The sequence below is a fragment of the Parus major genome, chromosome 2 (assembly GCF_001522545.3).
Source record: "Parus major isolate Abel chromosome 2, Parus_major1.1, whole genome shotgun sequence".
In the NCBI taxonomy this organism is placed as follows: Eukaryota; Metazoa; Chordata; class Aves; order Passeriformes; family Paridae; genus Parus; species Parus major.
The window spans coordinates 29,385,532-29,405,867 of record NC_031769.1 but is presented as its reverse complement, the minus strand read 5'-3'; the positions used below and the strand labels follow the sequence as shown (position 1 = coordinate 29,405,867).

The 20,336-nt window shown below is 39.1% G+C and overlaps 1 long non-coding RNA gene across 1 annotated transcript; it reads left to right on the top strand.

Moving 5' to 3' along the window:
• Nucleotides 1-3,147: 3,147 nt before the first annotated feature.
• Nucleotides 3,148-18,332, top strand: LOC107214509. Its single transcript, XR_004495801.1, has 5 exons — nucleotides 3,148-3,857; nucleotides 9,918-10,109; nucleotides 14,829-14,944; nucleotides 15,436-15,590; nucleotides 16,707-18,332. It is a non-coding gene; the product is annotated as an uncharacterized LOC107214509 (long non-coding RNA).
• The last annotated feature ends 2,004 nt before the right edge of the window (nucleotides 18,333-20,336 follow it).

The window sequence follows — 20,336 nt, the reverse complement described above, 5'->3', positions numbered from 1 at the left end:
TGGCAGCTCTTTCTCAGCCAGAAGTAATGGAGCAGACCCTGTCCCCGAGTGCCTCAAAAAGCAATTCCAGGTTGAAGTGATGAGCCCCTTTTTGAATGGGGCCATGGCAAATTGTTGAAGAAAGGAAATGCAATTAGGGAAACATCAGCCTGAGCTCTTAGATATGAGTCTTCAGGAAAACCTACCAACAACAGATGCACAGTCTATTGCTGACCTCCAAGGTCAAAAAACTGGCACATTTAAGAGAAAAATGCTTTGGTGACTAATGGAACCCTTGCAGTAACATCCTTTCCCAGCCCTGGAGAGTGACCATTTCAGCTTCGTCAGAAAACTGCCTCTGAATTGTATCACAGCCCTGATAACTAACTCTTTCAAAGTAGAAACAAATTCTAAAGCATTCAAAAGTGTGTCTGATCTTTTACCTTTATCCATACTGTGGTGAAAAGAGTGTGTGGACTCTGGGCAGGCTATGAAGAGGGGTGCAATAAGTATGTTGGCAGGTGTTTTTTTCAAGGAGGCCATTCTATTTAATACACTGAATCAAACTCCTATGAGGTTAGATTTCAGATATAAAACTAGAAAGTGGAAATTTAGAGTTTAGCTTTTAGTTTAGTTTTTTCTTTTCTTTAATAACTCCCTTGTGGATTATGTGAACTTGTTTTAATGTCAGTCTTTCATGCCACAATTATGTAACACTGACTAGCCTCTCCTGCTAATATATTTGATGATACTGATCATCATGTAATAACTAAATCAGTTATACTGAAGTTATAGATATAAATCAGTTAAATGAAGTTAATGTGTTTGAAGTGCTGTGTGGTGTTTTGCCAGTTTTGCTGCTTTTGGTGCTAGCAGTAGTTTCAGAGGCACTTCAGCTTTCTGTGTACTCTGTCAGCTGCTGCTTGGTTAGCTGTGTGAGGACTGTCTTTTTGAAAACAAAGGAAAGAGACTGTCAATAAGATTTCAAGGCCATTTAATTTTTGTCTTTGACAGCTGAGATAGCTATCTTTATTCTTAATTAACTGTAGTCAAATGGCAACTAGGCACTGAAATAATTTTTATTATGAAAAATATACTGAAGGTCATGTATATTCACCACTGGTTTCAGGCTACTGTAGGCAGCTTGCTTCAGTACTCTTCAGAGGGCCAAAATCGGAAGCCTAGACTTTTAAAAGCAATGCAGAGGGATATAGATATTAACTATGCATAGCCACAATCACTAGTGCTGATGGGACTCCAGGGAAAATTTCTTGCTTCCTTGATTTTGACTTGTATGCCAGCTAGAGCCAAAATTTGTGTGTCTTTCTTGTTTACACACACTCTGTGTTTCTATTCTGAGTGAAGGAACAGGATTATGTTTTTGTAGTACTGCAGTTGTTTGCCGTGCTGAAGCTGGTGCTAATGGTGGAAGCAGGTGAAGTTTAGACTGACTTTCCTGAGCTGCTCTTATCAAGCAATGCTTCTGCTTTGGCATCCAGTAAGTGTCTTGATACATGGCTTTCATAATAAATCTCAGTGACTCTTGCTGAGAGACTCTCAAGAGGTATTCCTACAGGACCAGGATTTGCAGACAGATGTTTGGAACATCAGCCACTGGCTGATGCTGTTATCCTGTGGATGCATGTCTGTGCATGCCTACACTAGCTGATGGCTGAAAGACAGCTCCTTTTCCACTGCTAGGTGGCATTGTGTCTTAGGGCAGATAATTCTGCACAGCTCTATGCTCAGTTTTATCAGCACAGCTTTTGAGTTTGTTTTAGCAGCTGGTTTTGTTGTTGTTGTTTGGTTTTTTTCCAAACTGGAACAAGTTTTTGTATTCCGATGCAAAATACCTATTCAATTAAAAATGTATTATTACTATGGTTCCTAGTGTGGGGAAACCATATCTCAGACGTTTTATTTATAATCACTACTTCTTAAAGGTAACTTGCAGCCTTAGGCTTGAAATGTGGCTATCTAACGATGTGCTGATTGTGCTTTTGGAAAGCTTTCATTTTGTTGCAGAATGATTCGAAAAGGATGGCTTTTTGAGAAGTTTACTGGGTAGAAAAGATGATTTGGGTATTTGAACATCAAATTAAAGTCACCCAATCACACATCTTGTATGATTTGGCAGGCTAATATAGAAAGGCATCTAGCTCAAATCTAACCTTGCCTCATTGAGGGCTGGGGTGGGGAGAGAAAGGAAAAGTTACACAAGGAGTAAAGCAGAAAATTTATGGCTTCAGCTGACAGAGGCTTGGCAAAATAGGCTGACTTCAAAGTGTACTAATACTCTGCAGAGATCAGTAAACATGATTAATATATGGTCTGTGGGGTATTATTTTCTCTGTGTGTGAAGTTATATAAAAACAAAAACAGCTTTTATATTTAATGTCTAATGTGTTCCATATGAGGGAGTGTGTATCAATAAGCTCCTGCTAAGGGAGAGACTGGGGACAAAGTGCACATGCTGAGTAGTAACTTAGTCTGCAAATAGTGCAACAGCACTCTTCTAATGAGAAAATAATTAGCATATGAGTTTAAATCTCCCATATCAATATGTTTAGAAAACCAGCAACACATTTCTCCAAGTTTTCTCCTCTGTGGTCTCCTATTGGTCTCCTATACTGGTTTTCTATGTATTTTTCTCTCTGGGGTCTCCTGTTGGTCCCCTTTAACAGGCAGCCTGGGGAACCATGTAGCTCTGATACTAATTTTTATCCTGTGGTGGGTCTGCTTTGTCTGATTATGTGGTCTGTGCTACTCATGCCGGTGCAGCTTTACTGGAAATTCTTTCCCATAGCCCACTCTTCCTTTGTGCATTTTTTCCTAGTTTAATGGGTGATACATGTTCCCATCAGCGAATGCTGTGAGCCTAGAGCAGTGCACTGCTGGGTCCTGTGTCTCACATGGTAATAATGATTCTGGTGTCCTGAGTCATCTCTTCATCTTCCATTGCTTTCTTCAAATGTCAAAATTTTGTGAATTTTTATTTTGCAGACTTAGAATGGTCTCCTTTAGATATTTATATTAGATATTATTAGAGCAGTTAAACTCCAGCCTTTCTCCTACCTAGGTAAGGGTATAATCTGTTCTGTTCTGTTCTGTTATCATTGGAGTTTCAGCTGATACAGGAATTTGGTGTCTGTAAATGGCCATGTCATTTCCCTGCAATTCTCTTACTTCCTTTCAAAATGGTGGAGGCAAGGGACAGAATATATGTTTAATGTCTTTGCTTTCTTCTTCAATTTCTCCTTAAAATTACTTGTACCAAAGCTATATGATGTTAAATTGTAAAATTTCCCTGTTTCTCCTCCTTTCCTCTGCAGCTGCTAAACAGTTGGCAGCCAGCTGCAGCTTAAAAGGAGAGCTTTGATGGCATTTGTGATTTTCTGCTGGCATCATGGCCAGCTCTGCCCACAGCAGAAATCCACAAAATGTCTGTATGCAATGTGCAAAGAATTGCCCAGTTGTGCAGTATGGGTTATCCCCTTCTCAAAAGGCAAGGTAAATTTCCATTCTTTCTAATAGGAGGAATGTGGCACAACTGATGTTTATAACTGCAATAAACAAAAGAACCTTTCCTTTTTGGGACTATTATTTAAAACAAAGCATTTTGAGGTGTAAATCTACTGTTGCAGGTGTCCAAGAGAATGAATTCCACTCTCTGAACTTCACCTGTCCATTTAGAGATGGGCCATGGGTATTCCGGATGTTGGAGCTCTCCCATTCTGACTTTCACGCTAACACTGATGAGAGAAGACATCCAGGGTGGAGTTTCTGAAGACTCTTCTTCATCAGGCTTCATCAGGCATGGATGATGACGGAGAGAAATTACTGAGGGTGTTTCCATTGCTGCAGAGCTAGCAGAAATGGTGAGGATTTAACTGATGCTGGTGAGGCATTATGTAGGGTTTTTTATTTCTGGTCCATGACATGAAGTTAGAATGACAAAAACAGTAAGCACTTGCAAGGATTTGGGTTTGCTAGAGTTGTTTTCATTTTGTGTGAATTACTGAAACTTGTAATTACAACTTCTAAATGGATTTTTACTGCCTTTAATTTGACCATGGATCAAAAGAATTAGACCTATTATACCATGTGCTTGACAGCATGTTTGGACTGGAAATCTCAATGTTCAAGATCCATTCAGTATGCTAAAATCTTATCACAGGTGCTTTACTCAATAGCAACAGTCAGTTAACCTAGAAACTAAATATATGCAACTTTTTCAGTGGGGTTTCCTTGCTTGTGCAAGCAGCAGCGTGCACCATGCTTTGACAAAACACACTGTATAGCCAAGATCAGCAGAAACTGAATATATGAGGTTTCTGCTGGGGAGAGTGAGTTCTGGGAGGGAAATATTAACCATATTCCATCAAAACCAAAGTGATTAGACATACAGTATTAGTGTGATAAATATCTGCTTTCTCAATGGAGTAGTTGCTTGTTCAATGGAATTCTTCTTTTGAAGGTGGAATTAAAGGCCCACAACATTGGATGGAGAGAGATTAGGCAGTGAAGTTTTCCACAATCTGCAGGAATCTATCTAAAAGATTGAAATCCATTCCCCTTTGCCATTTGTTATACTAATCTTGATTTGTAAATTATCCCAGGTTGCAAAGAGTTAAACGTTAAGATGTTTTAATTAAGGATTTCATCACTCTGGATTTCACAGTATTCTATCAAAGAGAAATACCATGATGAAATAAATATTTTGAAAGATATTTCTCCTCTGGGACAGAGACATTTACAGAAATTCCGTACATGAAAATGTCAAATGTTACTCATCCTCTTTGAGGCTTTTTTTTTCTTTTTGAAGTATATTTACTTCCATTTGCTAGCTGAGGGTGTCACTGCTTGTTATTTGATATGTGGAACTGGGGCACACAAAAGGATGACTAATCCCATTTACTGGAATTTTACAGTTTTCACCAAGGCCACAGTTTCCATTTCAAGCTTTCTAGTAAAAGCAAAACATCAACTGGCAAACTGACTTCTGGTTATTGTTGTAGAAAATTAACATGGGTTACTATTAAAGGGTTCTTTTTGAAGGTTGTTTCTTGAATTGAAAAGAACTTACATTTAAATATTTTCTCAGGGGCAGTTTATAGTAACCACATTGACAGTACAGAAAGCTCCCAGTCCTTCACCCGGCAGAAACAGGCAGCACATTGTGTCTTTTTGCAAATACACAGGCTCTCTCTTTCTGTGTCTCAGTCTCCCTCTCTCCTTCTCTCCTTCATTCCATGGTTTCAAGACCAATGGTTTGCATCCAGGCTGAAATAAACCTCTTGTTACAGCTATGTGACTCTCATAGTTGTCAATGAAAAGTGCATGTACCCCTTGTATCTTGAATAATTTTTCCCTGTAATTCAGCAGATTTTGAGAAAAAAGGAAACCTCATAGTCACCATCTTAAGCATCAAAAGCCTCTTCTTCCAATTTCTCAATGCTTTTGTTGCAGTGGTGTTTCTGGAGCCTCAGTGGTGGCAGCTATTGTAAGCTGTTCTGAGCTTATTGTGACAAATTTGACTCCCCTTTTCTAAAAAAAGAAATCAAATTTTAAGAGCTGCATTCCAGCGCTAAGCCCCTTTAAATCACATCACTGTGGTGAAGTGCCTTCACTAGGCATAGATTATACCTGCTTCTTTCCCCTTCTTCTCCCATGAGTTCCAGTGAGTCCACATTTTGTTTCCTTCCATCTTGCTCTCTCCGTATTGCACCTACAAGTTTAGAGACTTCATGGATTTTAAACCAAATCTGTTTGCATTGATCCATCCTGAATATAAGACATCTTTTTTTATTGCTCAGTGGATTTTTCTCCTGTTTTCCTCTGGAAATTAGCAAAGTCTCCTTTTTGTGATGCTATATGCAATTTATTTTTGGGAATGGTTAAGTGCCCGTTCTGATGTCATCAAGTAAAGAAACTACCAATGCAAAAAGGACAACAGAAATCTTTGGAAAGAAATGAAAAGTTGGGAAAGATCTCTGTTGTAAAGTTCTCTGACTCCTGAAGACTGAAGTCCTCTCTTGCTGGCAGCACTGGGACAATTTTCCACCTCTTGAGACTGAATGCAGGTTTTGGCCACATGCTGGTACCACGTTGGGACCAGACAGACGAATTGTGCAGGCTGAGATGGGAAATGTGGGCTGTCTCTCTGCCAGGTCCTTGGGGTACAGCCTGTCTGGGTGGGTGGCGGGTCCCACCGCCCTGCCAGCCTGCCCCATCTCTCAGGGCTGAGAGCTTGGCAGCTGCAGCACCCAGATGTGTTTTGCTCTGGGCTGAGACAGTGCCAGCCAGCCCTGGTGGATTTGGGCACAAGGGTCAGTCTCCTGTGAGTACAGCTGAGCTCACCTGACTAATGCCTTATTTTGATAGCTGTAGTGACTCTTTCCCACGTAATACAATTTCCTCTCCCACACGATCCTGTGTCTAAATTAAAGGTCAACACTCATCTGGTTTAAATCATCATGGCTGTGCTGAGTTCATGCTTGCAATCGTAACTAATGAGCTGGAAATTTACAGCTAGCACTGTTTTACAAGTGGATGGAGACTCATGGCACAAGGGTCATCAATGACAACGTGAGTAAGGATGTTGAGACATTTTGGACTTGGTTCTTGTGACGTCAATAGTTGCGGATTTGGAAAATCACCCTGCCATATTTTTGTGGGGGGCTAACAGTTCCGTTTTATGTTAGAGTTCATCTTTGTATAATAAACTGTCTCTACTCCTACACCATCCTTGCACAAGCTGCTCATCAATGTAACTCTGCTAATTAACCAAACGTGGCCATCCCCAGATCCCAGACCTTCCTTGTAAAACTTTCATTTGCTTAAATGGCAGCCAATCTCAAAGCCTTCCTTTTCTCTAGGTCTGGTGAGACGCAACAGAGCCACTCTTGTGACAGTGTATTGAGAGTGGTCTCAGAGACTGCTGCTGGTGCCAGGGTAACTCCTTTGTGTGTTAAACATTGAGGGAGCCTCCCAGAAACTGGGAGCCCTGCCATGACAGTAGGTTGTCAGCAGCTGAACTGCTCTCTAGAAGTGGAAACTGTGTTTTCACGTCTTCTGCTAGTTTTCTCTAATGAACTTTGAGGGGTTTTTTCCCTTTTTTTTTTTCTGATCAAGCAAGTTGTCCAATCAGCTAAACCTGTGTACTGAAGCTACTGTTGTCCCTTAAAGATTTAGCATTAACACAGATTTCTCTCTTAACATATAGAAATATTTTTAGACAATATTTCAAAGAGAGTAAATGTTAATCCAGCAAAAATAGTGGCTTCTAGTTTTTGGTTTTTTTCTATCTCTCTGAGATGCTAAAAAGAATGACATTATGACTACCCTACACTTTAACACTGCTTTATGGAAGAAAACAAATGCAAGCAGATTAATGACGCAGCAATAGATTTGTTTTTTTGGAGAGAGCTGAACTGTAGGGTGTCTGTAATAGCACTGTACATGTATTTGAACATCAAAAGTCTACCAGGAATAAGTGCTCCAAAGCTGATCTGTATTGATTCACATCTGTCCCCTAAACACTCTCCCTTTATGGAACAGCTTTGCCTCTCCTCCTAGATTTTCCAGAAGGTGTCACTGTAAGGCAGTGATGGTCAAAAGTCCGTAGATTTAAAATTAAATGAGTGAGAAGTACTTAATGGCTCTAATTTTCTTGCAATGATTATTTAACTCCTAATAAATCAAGAAGAACAGTTTAAAACATTAGAATAAGAACAAGAATTGGGAGTATCAAAGTTTCTTCATAGTTTGAATTTACAGCCTGTCTGAAAACATGTCATCTCAAACAAAATTCAGCTGCTCAGGCCATTAATTCAATAGCTGAGAGTGCAAAACTACCAAAATGACTGAGCAGTTTTAAAGCCTGCTCTTTTAGTGCTGATATTGTGTGTGCACATAGGGGTACATCTGAGAAACACATGTGCACACCACTGGATGCAACTTCATAAGGAAAAGCTGGAAACATAAATATCTGTTTTTCCAGGTATTCAATGAGATGCAGTTTTTGCTGGCAGATTTCAGCTTCCACTGATCTTGGGGGCTCAGCACAACACACTGGGGGCCCTTACAGAATATGTGGGTGACACAGATTGGGAAATGATGCTGTTGTGGTAGAAGGATTGGAGGGTAGCGCTACAAGAGTAAATGAGCATGAGAGCTCCAGCCATCTGAAGGTGATACCATTAAAAGGGAATGCAAAGGCTCAGACTTAGGAAGAATAAGCCAAAAGTTTGTCTGAAGGCTACAAGTGAAGAGATGAGAAGGCTCAAGTCACACTGGAATCTAATGCTCCTGATATAATGTCATGAAAAGTAAGTTTGCTGTAGAATCAAGGGGAAGAGTTTCCAGTGAAGCTGGAGGAGCTTTAGCACCTCTGACCTGAGGCTGGCTGAGCACTCGCCTAGAATGTTGCATCCAGCTCTTGTCCTTTGCCTTGGGAGGTGGTGAGTGTGGGCTGAAATGACAAGAGCACTGGCATGCCTGGGAAGCCAACTGTAGCGTGCCAGAAACACAACCTAGGGTGCAGCAAAGTGGCAGCACTGCCTAATTGGTGCATAGCGGCCATTTGAGATGTAAAATAGAGAAATAAATAGAATTTGTGGGCAGCACCCTTTGATTAATGTAAAATTAACTATAGATTATATGATGTCCATAATTATAACCTAAGACTAAAGTTAACAGTTCTGGAGTCACCTGTGTCCTTCCTGTTTCCTCACAAAATAATAACATACAAATACTGGATTCCTCTTCCTCCTAGCAGGGGGTGAGTGCAGCCCCAGAAGTGATGCTATGTCACCTATCATCTGTTCCATGCTATCCCAAGCATAAACCTCTATGGACTGTTCTAGGGGAGGAGGAGAGCAGCCTTTTTGTGCATGCCCTGTGGTTTACCAGCACAGAGGTGAGCCCTCCAGGCTCCCGCCAGTCTCCTCCACCTTGCTTGTTTAAAATAAAATCCATGAGATAGGACATCCACTTTATTCTGTTCTTGGCAGTTTTTCTGGAGGAGCTCTGTCTTGGGAAGAAACCCTGTGGCAGGAACAGTTTTAGGGCAGGGACGGATTGAACTCCTGGGGCTTCATTGAGTGGGAAGGGGATCCCTGCAAAAAAACCCCAATAGATACCACAACAGTCCTGGCTGCACTTTGTGCAGACTTGGTTTGTGGGTCCTTTGCAGTAAAAAGGTGACCAGAAGGGTGAGCAGAAAGCCATAATGCTCCTGTGATTTCTGCTTCCCCAGGACAGTCATCAGAGTGGAGAGAGGAAGGGAGAGCAGGAGAGAGCTGGGGGGAGACAAGGCAAATATTGGAGTTATGTCCCTGAAGGACCCTACTGGGTCACACTTTCAAGCATTCATTTTTACAGCACATTCTTTAGCAACAAATTTTCTATTTAACCAAAGTGTTGACAAATAAATCCTGGTTTGAATTTGTACATTGCTTTGATTCTTCAGGCAACTCTTGGATACGTAGCCAGATTCTTAATATAGAAGCAACTGGAAGTAGGTCATTTCCGCCCTTCAAATACCATTAAAAAGTTTCTCTCTGCTATGGAAGAGAGGGAAAGGTTTTCCCTGTCTTTTCATCTTCCTAGGTTTCTGCTGTGCAAAGCAGCCTATGAAAATAAATTGGCATCAAATAAAAGTTGTTATTTCCTTTTTCCTTCGATTTTACTCTTCATCAGGACAGTTTTAATGAAATCCATCTATTTAGTTTGTGGGATTCTAGTAACGTACCTTCTCATTATACCATAAATAATGGCTAAGTAAGAATCTTACGACTATTACTTTTAAATCAAAGTTATGGGTTTCCTAATGGATTCCATAATACAGATTTCAAAGTTTACAGTAGTTTAACCATACACAAACATTGTATCCTCCCCTCCTTTGTAATCCAGCTGCTCTTTATTTTCTTCTGCAGCCTCATATGGTTTAAACATCTGGGCTTTCGGAGCCGTTCCATGCCTGCTCGCCTTGTTAGAGGGTTTGGTGCTGGAGCCTCCGACTGAATGCCAGAATCCTTCCCTTTGTGCTCCTCAGTGACGTACACAAGAACTTTGAGGTGGTGTAAGAACAGAAGGATTCGTGGCTAATAAATACTTCATCTAAATGGGTGAGTGTTCGAGCTGGGCTGTTAGCTTAATTCTAACCAGAAGGAGAAATAACCACAGCATACTTAGGGTGGGAGAAGATATCAATCACTGTCACTTTTCAGCAGAGGAAAATGAGCAGAGAGAGAAGAAGCTGGGGTAGATTTTAGCTTTTGGAAACCAGGATGTAAGCTTCACATCCAGGCTAGTTTTATTCTGGATTACTGGTGTTCCTAATGTTTCATTTCAGTAGTAGCATTTCTCCTGTTACTAGGTAAAATAAGCTGATTAATACATGTAATATGACCAAGGCTGGCTAAAGCTACATTATTCAATTGTGTTTGATCTTAGAAGGACCATATTTGTGCCTTTTTACAGAGGTTTTCAAAGTAATTCCCTTGACATACCAGAACTGACATACCTCTGCTGTGCTCTGAAGTTTATTCCAAATTATTCAGCCTGGGAGAAGTGCTGTGAATCTTGTCACAAATTAACATGCTGCCATATCAGGCATTCAACGATCTTAGAAGCTTCTTTCTCATGGTCATTTTAAGCTTAATTATATCTCCATTTGTAGGCAATGTAAAGATTTGCTTTTAAATCATCATGGTATGTTTATCAGGGGGAGTGATTCCCTAACAGAATTATTTCTGAGGTGAAAATTATTCATTCCCTTTAGTAAGTTTTGCATTCACTATTTTACATACAGAGGATGAGCTCCTGGCCCTGTAGGTGCCAGGGGAAGTTTTGTCTTTGATTCCAGAATTTCAAGACATCACCTTCAGTCTTCAGTGCAGCCTGTCTCCTCATAATCCTCATTTCCCTGACAATCTCCTCAGAATTCCTATGAGTAATAAAAAAGCTCATTGGCACTGTCCCTTCCTATTTGGTTTTCATACTCTATGTGCACCCAGGGAAATCTCATTTTCATCAGCAGCATCAGTGCTGTCACTGGCGTGGGGAGAGGGGCAGCTGTGGCACTGCATCGCTGTCTGTGCCCATTACCAGCAGAGGAACGAGATCTCCCACACGTCTCATTCATTTAGAAGGGAGCCTTTTACCCCTGCAGAACTTCAGTCTCCTAACTGTAATCCCCATGGAGGTTTTCTTCTCTCAGACATATTCTGCCACGTTGAAGCGGTTGAGATTTTGTAAAGAAAATGCATTTTCCTCCTCCTTCTGGAAAACTGCTGGCATTCAGATGAGTTGCTGCTTCTCTTAAATCTCTCCCTCTGCCCAGGTTGAGTGCCAGCTGAATAACATAACAACACATAAATGAGAATTAAGTGAGAAGGGCTTTTGCTTTATATTTTCCCCTTATCATTATTTCTCTATCCATGTCATCTTCAGATTTACAACAGATTAAATTCTGAATAGAAGGAACGATGACATAATCCAGCAGGATCTCCTAATTAAACTCTTTCAATCAGTTGTATTTTTCCCTCTTGGTAACTTTTCAAGTTTAGTGGCCTGATCAGGTTGGAAATGAGCTAAGAACATTTTTTTGCATCAACAGATTTACTGTAATGCCCATTGATAAAGGTAGGAGGAAAATAAACACTTAATGCATTTTAAGTGTGACAAAAATTAAGTTTTGTCGTGTATTTTTTTCCCCTAATAATAGCATTTTCTAAACGGATTTTTCAATTGAAAAGGTTGGGTTTTTTCACATTTAATTACAGCCTGGCTGATAAAAAGATCAGTTGATTCTGTTGGAGTCTGAGATACAGTGTGTGTGCCCTTGTTTTTAATATTTAGTTCTAGAATTCAAAGAAACACTGAATTTCATATAATATGAAATTCATGGGCATGTTTTCATGGTGATACATGAGAACAAATGCTAAAGTTAGATAGAAAAAGTGTAAATGAGTAGATTAGAAAGTTTTTTAAATCACTGGGTGAAAAAGTAGTTTAGAGAACAGGAGACAAGATGGAGGATTTAAGGTGTTGTCCCTTGTTCCTTCTTCTTTCTTCTTCATGTTCATCTCCTAGAGGTTTTTGGGTAATAGTAAGTGATTGGATAGAAAACGCCGCAGTGCATCACAGAGGTGATGGGTCATTGGGTCTTTAAGAAAAATAATATACGTGTCTATTGTTAATTGGGTAAGAATAGGTATAAAGATAAAAGAACTGCGTAGTTCGAGGCCATTTTGTGCGTCAGACACGAAGTGAGCCACAAGGCCTTGTTTGTACCATCAGAAGAAAGAAATGTGCCAAATTGCAAAGATTGATCTTGTAACCAGCCTGGAGAGACCTGTTAAGTTTTGTAAGGATCCTTCAATAAACACGAGAAACAAGATTCTAACGAGCTCGGGGGTTTTCTTCAAATAATAAGGACTGAGATACGTGGGACTCCCTATGAGGGAGGATCCCAGGAATTCAGCCCAAAGGAGGCTGAGAGACTAGAGAAAAGTTATATCCACAGGGAACTGAGCCCAAAGGAGGCAAGAAGAAATAGAACGTTACAGATTCAAGGTTTTTTTTAATACTTTGTTGCTTCTTTTTCTCTTTTCCACCACCATTTCTTAGAATCTTCCTTCTATTGCAGTTTGTTTTGTCTTCATATTGGTTCTCATTTTTATTTGCTTATGTATATCTGTATGTATGCATATACACATATGCATATTTTCTTTTGCTCTTTCCTTCCCTCCCCTATCATCTTTCTTGTCCATGCTTCTGCTTCTTTGTACTGAGGAAGTGACTAGAACCTCAAACCTATGTTTAAGATCGTAATTTTACTCCTCTCATTTGAAAAACTGAGTTCCTTAGTACCTACATCTATCAGGCAGCTGCTAAGGAAGGAAGGTCATTCTACAGATAGTAATATCTATAAAATGGAAATGGACAGTGTAAAGTACCATTCCTGAGCAGTATGTATTTGTATATATAGTATATATAGTGTATATATATATATATATATACACTATATATAAATACTAATGTGAGTATCAGAGGAAGAGAAGACCACCAAACATTGTACTTGGCCTCAGTTGTGGAGAGACTCAGTGCAAGGTGGTACTCCAGTGTGCACCTGGGGTGTGTAAATCTAGCAGAAGCCTGGGAAGGTATGGAATGGTTACACTGGGCCTTTCTGAACACATCTGTGCATGGAGATACTGGTAGTTTGCTCTGAAAATTTCAAAGCTGTAAATAACTACATGGTGAGCAAGATTTGCATTAGTAGGGAAGATGCAATTTTGGTGCATATGTAGGTGATGGAGAACTAGAAATATGATGCAGCTCCTGAGAGCAAACCTGATGCAACAGCACCCAGAAAGGACTGGCAAAAGACAGTCTCAGTCTCTTGAGCTGATGACTGGAGTGTGCACCAGAAGCTCATCTGGTTTGTGTAAATTCCTGTCAGTAGCCTGCCTTCTGCTTAAAAAGGTTTGGGGTCAAGAAATTAGACTTCCTCTTGCCTTAGTTCTCTGAAGGTTTTGTTTCGAGTTGTGTGATTTCTGAGGCTCCTAATACATAGTGATCACATTCATCTTAACACATTGGGGTGTGTGTTGAGCAGTCTTGTGAATAATAGCCAGAGATCAGAAAGTGGGAGATTTAGATTTCAACTCTAGAGGTTTTTAACAGCACTGTACACATAAGAGTGCTTTAGTGGTCTTGTCTAAGTATCCTGATAAAGTCTGACCCATTTTATCAGTGGGGTTTTGCTTTATGCAAGTTATCTGAATAGTTTTTTGGAGCACAGAAAAAGATTACTTTCCAGCCTCATAATTTGGTTCGTTGCCTTGGGAGACCAGAAAGCAGATTTCAAACCTGTGATTATTTCCAATTATCATTTTGGGTTTTAATATGAAGTGAGGAAAAGGAATAGGAGTTTGAGGGTACCTTCAAAACCATATATATCTGGTTTTCCATATATCTATACATATCTATAATCTGGTTGTTCAGACATTTATTCAGAAACTAGATTATGTTGTTTTAAAACTCCTTAATAAATGGAACCAAAATCCCTATAGTTTTAAGCATTATTTATTTATTATTTTTTTTTTGCTATTAGGAGAAAACCTTAAGCATTTTAAAATGTAGTTTTGTTTCTCAAATTCTTACTATAGGCACTTCAGGGGATGTACTCTCTAAATCAAAATTTTCTTTCAGTCTATGACACCTTCTTTGAAAAGCTTTTTTTTCTTTAAGCCAAAATGTTATTTTTATTTCTCATCATTCTGTTCTGTTTTGTTTTATTCAAATCAGTTGTCAAACTCTTCTAATAATCTGCTTAAATCATTCACTTTGTGGACATTAGTGAAACAAAGACTGACTGCTTTGAAAAAAATCTGTTCCCTTCTTCTGGTACACAAAATAGAGGGGGCTAACCAGACAGAGTCTGCTCTTATTCTTGAAATAGTTCTCAACTGGGAACATTCAGCACCGTGGTTGATGTGTCAATGTGTTTGCCACTGAAGAATAAACATCTCCATGCTTACACTGTAAATAAAACACTCTCCCTCCCCCAACTATCCAGGTTCCCTCTGGATCTTCCTTACTGACCAGACACAGAAAAAACATGTTAGCACTGAGAGATGAAGCTGATTATGTCAAAGGGAGAATCCAAACCACATACCTAAAAGTCGTCTGGAAACAGTTTTGACATATCACTAAACCTGAAAGACTACTTGTCTTTGAATCTCTCCCATAAGTGACCACCCCTCATCCCTTCCAACTAAATTATTAAAAATATTTCGCAGTATAATCTTGAAACTCTTTTAATTAATTTGTTTTAGAAGCACAAGCTCTCCTACAATAATAAGGAAATTGATTTTGGCATCCACATTACTTCTGCCTATTCCACACTGGATCTCTTCAAATGACTACTGCCACTAATGCTCTTGTAATTCACGTGAGTTACTATGTATCTTTTAATCCTGTTAAGAAGAGAATAGTGATTATTTAGTGATGATTAGATTATTAAGGAGCTCATTGGAAAAATGATCTAAATTCTGCTCTGAATCCATAAACAAAGCCCATAATTAAATTTTGTAACACTGCGGAAAAACTTCTGTGATTAATTCAGTGGGTCAGCAGTGAAGATCAGTTTCAAATGTATTAAACTTTGAATACAAGCATGAAGAAGGATGTTATTCTCTGCCACATTTTTTATTTTTATCCATCTCACTTCTGAATTAATTTGAAAATTTGGGATTGGATAGGTTCTAAAAAGATATTGTCACCCAGTGGTAATTCTTCTGAGCAAATGGAAGCATCTGCCAACTCAGAGAGATGACAGTGTGATTATTCACCTGCTCATAGATGTAGTCCAGTTCTTGATGCATTCAAACTTTATTTGTATTTTTATTTCAAATACATTAACTTCATTACTTTTTAATACAGAAACTGATGTATGTTGCTCTCTGGAACCCCATTGCCCCCAGTTCCCTCGTGGTTTTTCTACTGAAAATCCTGTATCCGTCTTCACCAAGCATCCAGTGAAAGTCAAGACACTTGAGGACCATTTAAGAGGAATGGTGAAAATCTGAAGTGCAGTGGTGAGTGTGTCTCTTGAGAAGATCTGACTGGTCTTGCAGGAAGAATATTTATCTATTTATCTGGTACCAAATGATGAATCAAATCCTGCTTTTAACTTTCCTCTTCTACTAATATTACAGCACCAAGTAACAGAACAGACCATGACAATTGATTATTTAAGCAACCATTTTCAGCATTATAGAAGTTATAGGAATTTCTTTTTACCTGTTTCTTAAACTGAAAAATCTTTCTGGAATACTTAGCTCTCTACTGAACCTATGTTGTTAGGTAAAAGGGAATTTCAAACTCAATGTTAATGCTATTGTTAATGCCTAGCCATACATCTTCAGTAACATTATATTAGGCATATCAAAGCAAAAGAGTGTTCAAGCTAGAAAAAAATGTAAAAAACAGCTTCACATTTCCCCTCTCTTAGTGCTTTGAAAGAGCAGTTTCATAAAGCTGAAAGCAATTAAGAGCTGAATCTTTGGGGAAAAAGCTTTTAAACAGTAAAATGTGAATGATAATTGGGAGCTGCTTAGGAATATTTTACCAAACGCTTCAAAAACCACAAATGAGAGAGAAGGCCATGTTGGTTTAAAAAAAAATACCACCCAAACAAAACAAAACAAAACAAAATGAAACCCTGGCTCAAAGAGAAAGTGGAAACAGATATGAAACAAAAAAACAAAATAAGCCCAGGAAAAATTTAAATTTATATAAAAATGGAAGAAAGAAAAAAATTTGATAATGGTACAAGTCAGAATCATAGATTGGTTTGGGCTGGAAGGGACCTTAAGGAAGGTAGAAATTATTCAATAGCTGTTAAGGGATAAAAAACCCCAAACCCCACAGAGACAGAACATGCAGAATATAAGAGGGAAGTTTTCAAATATGTTAAGGAAAGTTGAAATTATACTGTTCCATTGCTAAAAACAAGTGCTATTTATTGTCTATAATGACCCAGAGAGGCAGAACTGCTCTGTAAGTAATCATGTCATCCAGTATTTAAGGACATGAAACACATACCGTCCAAGTTAGATATTTTAAAATAAATTGGTATGATAAACCCCCCCTGTAAATGTTTATTCTAATCTAGAGCTGGGAAAAATTAATACCGTACTAATGTTTTAAAGGAACAAGATGGTGACTGCAGTAGGTGGAGGATTTGTGGGAAGCTGCTGAAGAACTTCCACGTGAAAAATGAAAGGAAGGTCCTAGTGTCAGCATCAGTTGACACGGTTTCACAGCAAACAGCTTTTAATATCTTGTTTTGAATAAATTGAGGTAAGTTTGGTTCTTAATGACAATGGCACTTGTTTTTTCATTTGGCATTCTGGTTAAGACATGAAAAGTTGGTAATATAGCATAGACTAAAACCCCATCATGGTAGCTCACATTTTAACCATTTCTGGCAGCTGTCAGAGGACAGGTGGGTCCTGTCTGATGTATCAATGCAGAAAGAGAGAGAATACTTAATTTTTATGTGGGATGGTTATTCACCGAATTATGCAACATTGCAGCAATATAACAGAGGAGATAATGACTGAGAGAAGGAGGTGACAATCCTGTGAGCAGGATCAGAGGATGGCTCTCCTGAGACGTTTGGTTTCTGCCTTTCTTTCTCTCGACAAAAAAACATTAGTATGGCTAGCAACTATTGTCATAGTTTGTCCACTGCTGCAATTTACGGCAAGTTTTTTTTAGGACTTAATTGTGGGAAGTCCTGCAGCCTGTGAGAGGGTCAGGCTAGATGGTTCCTTACAATCTGTGAAGTGACAAAGGAAGAAAAAACCATCCAAACCAGGAAACCCGTGGTGGGGAGAGAACTACCCAGGTTTGAAAATACTGCTGCAGATGTCACAACTCACAGACCATTTGGAGAGTTTTATGCTAATGTAATCCATCTCCTTAAAAATGACACATCTGTTTCCACTTTCTGTTTCTTATATTATCTTTGTAACATCACTGTAGACTCCATCTGGAACTGAAATTCTCTTTAATTTTTTTAAAGCAGTGTTCCTGATAGAATCTGGCATTGCAATGATTTAAAGGCAAGGATAAGCTTGGAAAATGGAACATTTTCTGTTTCCTGCCCATGTAACTATGGTCCTTCCCTCTCTGCAGGCACACATGGTAAAGATATACAGAAATATGAATGCATTTACACTGCATGTATACTGTGAAGGGAAAACCAACACAGTTAGACTGAGAAGACAGATCCTTGCTTTTGTATTGATAATATTGTACTAATCCTAAAGACAAATTAAAATGTGTAATTGGAGGAGTGTTTTAAATATTAAAAGGCGTGATTCCTAATTTCTTAGTATTAGTAATCTTTGTACAGTTCCCTCTTCTTATTACTTATGTTTTAAAATCTCCCTTGGCTTTGTAGTCAATCCAGGCTGCTGGGGCTTGTTCTTGTCTTACTGCAGTTTAAAGGAATTTTGTCACTGACTTCAGAAAGGGCCAGCTCTACTTCTCCTTTTGCTTTGCAGCCTCTTTTAATTTCCTTTACTGTACTCATTAGCCCAGAGGTAATATTCCCAATCCTGTTATGGAAAGATCCTTTTTAAATATCAGCATTTAACTATTTCAGTGGAAGTGTGAATCATATTTGTGTGTGTGTGTGTGTGTGTGTGTTTTGATCATTAATACTGAGGGGAACTATTAAACTGTATCCTCAAGCTGTTTATCTATGCACTTAGCAGCACAAAATATACTTGGAAATCTAACAATGTTCTTGGTTAATACAGAGTAACTTTGGGTGTATCTTATTGCACCAGGAAGAATGAATAAATGCGATTACTGGAAAACCTGTTTAGTCTCATATTATATTTCCCCTAGAGGTCCCAGTACAGTCTCCTGGAGTCAATGAAGGCTTGGAGTGCAAGCATTCCTCCATTGCCTTTGATTTAGCAATAACAGTGACTTATTAATCTTCAGTTGCTAGACTAGGGTGGATCTCTTTCCAGGAAAAAATGAAATATTTTGCTCAGGGAAAAGAAAAGCAATTAAAAAAAAATAAAAAGGTTATGTTTTTAAGCAAAACTCCATTTATCCCCTGAGAGGGAATTAATCAGGAGGATTTTCTGGTAACTTAGTAGTCTGTGTCTTTTTCCTGGCTGACTAGTCAGGCACTTAAAACTTTTTGCTGGGCAGGAAAGGAAAGAATAATGTCAATCGTGACATAATTTAAACATGGAGTAAAAGAGGGCAATTTCAAGGAGGACTGAAGACCACTTCTTGTCCAGGTTCATAGCTCAGTTTAATTTAGTTTTATTTTGTTTTTTTTTATGGAGGAGAGGAAGTATTTTGCAGTGTCACATGTGGTTATAATGGAACTATCTCTGGACTTCTCTTTCTTCTTTTGTTTCCTTGCACTCCTGTTTCCTGCCTTAGGTTTTGGGAGGAAATGCACTGCAGCCCCAACACAATGCCTTAGTCCTTCACAGCATGCGGGAAAGGTCTGAGAACTTGTTAATGGTGGTGGCCTGGCAACATCCTTTCTCTCCTTATGAGAGTTGGCACGACATAACTCATCCTTATGACTTCACTCCCACTTTTTCCCAGCAGTTTATCTATGTGTCAACAACACTCAAAAGTATTTTGCCTAGTAAGAGTCAAGTAGCACCTTGAAGCTGTGTGCATTCTTCAATTTTCCCATTCAAGACAGAGAGGGGTTTGAAGTGTTATCCTGTGCCCCAGATAAACAGTTATCCAAAAATTATACACTCTATCCACCTAGAGCTGGTAATTTCACCCACTCCCTCCCTCTGTCCTAGGCATGTACTTGTGTAATCTGTATGGTTGTCTATCAGTATAACCTAGTGTGTGCTTTGATGGATCCAAGTGTAGCCAAGGTCACCACGATAGTGCAAAGAGGAGATTTATTCCATCACCCTGCTGGCCAGAGGATTCCAAACACAAGAGGGGACACATGTACTCCTAAGCTTAGCCCATGTCAGCAGGGGCAAAAAGTTGGGAGCACATTCCCACCCTTCAGCATCTCCAAGGGCCTGGGGCATGTGCAGTGCTTCACAGCACTTTGCTTTCCATAACCCCCAGCTCCTTATCTCTCTAACAAACCTGTCCATGAAAAATACCTCAGGCCTTTGACAGCTTTCTTTTATCCTTCACAAAAACTCCACCTCTCAAGAAAGACAGAAAACAACCCAAAGCAAACACAATACACAAAATTTCCCACACTGGATATTCTTAGCATCCCCAAGTCTGCAAGTTGAGAGAAGACAACTCTACTTTCCCCCCTTGCCAAATCTTCTGCTTTCAATCCCTTCCCTGCAACACCTAGATAGACAGATTGATAGATATTGATTGATGTTATTTTAGCAGCTTTCAAAACATCCCAGACAGCCGTCCATGTTGCAGTTCATGGGGTATTCAACCTTTAAAATTCTGTCTTTCAATGAAGACTAAGAACATAAAATGAAGTTCCAAATACTTTACAAATTAAAAAGAAACAAGAAGCAATCCTTCAAAGAGTGGGAAGATTTCTCTTGACTGTGGAGGAAACCACATCAGCTCTCAGGCCACATCATGCAGCCTAGACTGTCAAGTGATACTGATAAATATTCATAATAGTGTTGAAGATTACACAAGGCAAACTGGGAATAAATGCATACATGTCTTGTGAAGTTTTTAAAAATCTTGGTTGGAAAAAAAGTAAATACCCAACAGTTTAATTTTGTTAGCAGTTCAAATCAGGCTTAGACTGAAAAGCTCTGAAAGTTGTCAACACTGAATAA